At 43.6% G+C, this 2,225-nt stretch overlaps 1 non-coding gene across 1 annotated transcript; it reads right to left on the bottom strand.

The window, feature by feature from the left end:
- Positions 1-1,566: 1,566 nt before the first annotated feature.
- LOC116993249 lies at positions 1,567-1,662 on the bottom strand. Its single transcript, XR_004417239.1, has one exon. It is a non-coding gene; the product is annotated as a small nucleolar RNA SNORA17 (small nucleolar RNA).
- Between the last annotated feature and the right edge of the window lie 563 nt (positions 1,663-2,225).

Raw genomic sequence — 2,225 nt, 5'->3', positions numbered from 1 at the left:
AACATTGTCGAGGCACCGGGGGTGCGGCTTATAATCCGTGCGGCTTGTATTCGTGAAACTACTGTATTTCTTTCACGGATAGACACACAATTTAATGGGGCAAGGTTACACGAAGTGTAGCTCATAGTCCAAGAGATGCCATCCAGTTGGGAGGAATGCAGGAGCTGGTGGGGAGCTCAGCCAGTGCAGGAATGTTCTGGCTCTGAGAGGCAATTGCAGAAATAGCTCAGCAACAGCTAGACCCACCCTCAGTTGCTCAAAATAATGAAGATGGGGAGGTTTCAGGAAATCAGGAAAGAGAAAAACCTGGAGAAGAAGGCAGGTTTTGCTGACTTCTTTCTGTGGGAAGTGTTTTTATGCCCTTAATTTTGCCCAACCTCCAACCAACAAGAACCTCAACACTGAAGCATTTGCTTTTGTTCGTTCACTGCTCAAACTCATAAAGGAAAGTTAGACGGGAACCTGATCTTTCTGAAGTTTGCATTTTCATAAATATTTCCCTTTAGGAGTTTGTGAAATTGAATTTTGGTGGATAACCCTGCTTTATTCACCTAGCCTTATATCCTCAAGAGAACAGTGAGAAAAATGAAAAGACTTTAACAAAAAGTAATCATGGCAATTCAGTACAATGGCAGGGAGACAAAGATAAGATGAGAAATAAGGTACTGTTCTCTCTGCTTTCCTTGTTCCCTCGTTTAAGTGATAATTTTCATACCTTACCTTTGAAAGATATAATTACAGTAATTGGAATCTGACTATTCTTGAGACTTATGCTGTGCAGTACTTTTTCCCCTTGATATTTGTGTCTTTTTAACTAATATAAGATCTTTAATCTACTAAATAAATACATAGGCCCTTATTCTCTGCTATGTCCATGCACATCATACTTCTCAGGCAAATAAAAGTTGCACTAATGCCAGCATAAGAAACCATGGGAACCTATGCTCTGGAAAAAAGAAGAGTGATTCAAAACTGTTCCAGAATTTCTGAGAACACAATGTGATACAAGCACTATTGTGGGATATGTCTTACTTGTCTCTCACCATGTAAACATTGGTCTGGTCAGTTCCTAAGAACAGAATGGGAGAAGAAGGTGAGTCCAGAGGGGTGGGTGTTCAAGGGAGAGGGGAAAAGAGTTTTGTGTTTTCTTGCAGATTAGGGAAGAGGTAAAGGCAAGATGAAAATGCTGGAGAAACAAGATAGTGAGTCTGCTTGAGATGGTGTGCAAGTCCTCAGCATGGCTCTGGGAGAATGGACTGCTCCCAGACACTCTCCTGGAAGGCTGGGAGGCTGCTGCCCTCCAAGTCTTTCAGTCTCTGCAAAGGTTGAGAGTTAGTCACCTAAACCTGCATATCTAGTTCTGGTTCAGATTTTTTGTTAGTGTCAGGAGAGAGGTCTGGCTTAGTTGCTTCTCCAAGTTTGTGTATGGCCAGGAATTTTCTTGTGCTTTGTCTCTGAGCTGAGGTAAATGGAAGTATAAATACTCTGGGGACCAGACCACTGCCCAGTCAGCCCTACAATTTGGGAAGGGCAAGGGTCCATGTTATGTTCCTTATTGTGCTCAGCTGCCTCTGGCTATTTCTCAAAGCATAACCAGTGTACCCACTGCCTTCCACTAACACTGTCCTGGGCAACAGCCAGGTTACATGACTTGTGGGCAGTACAAAGAGCCAGCGCTGTGAGCTTCAGTGAGTTATAAATAGCCCCCTACAGAATAACACATGTGCCACCAAACCCTTTAAATATTAAATCCTACATCTTAAGGCATACATGTGAAGGCAGGGAGTTTTTGAGCAGCTGCAGGAAGCTGTGGGATTTGGGTGTATTTTAGAATTTTCCACCCTGGAGTGAGGTTTTTCAAACTTTGTTAGTTTGATACCATCAGAAACAGCAGCAGCAGCATCATACATCAGTGAATGTTGCTGCTGTTTAGGAGAGGGCAGAACCCACATCCAACACTTATACCTGAAGGTCCCTTTCAGTTACAATCTTCCTGTGATTCAGTAGGGTTGAAGGATTGTTGAGAAAGGAGAGCTAATAGGGAGCTACTAGGATGGCTGGGAACTGATGCATGCTGTGTGCAAGGAGAGCCTGAGAGAGTTTGGCATGTGCAGCCTGAGAAGAGATGGTTTTGCAGGGACCTGCCACCAACCTAGTAGGGACTGTAAAACCAGGAATTCTGGACCCTTTTCAGAGACACACAGAGAGAAGGAAAGTGCACCAGG

Source organism: Catharus ustulatus, chromosome 2 (genome assembly GCF_009819885.2).
Source record: "Catharus ustulatus isolate bCatUst1 chromosome 2, bCatUst1.pri.v2, whole genome shotgun sequence".
Classification (NCBI taxonomy): Eukaryota; Metazoa; Chordata; class Aves; order Passeriformes; family Turdidae; genus Catharus; species Catharus ustulatus.
Note: the sequence above shows the minus strand (reverse complement) of the source record. Positions and strands in the feature narration are given on the sequence as shown.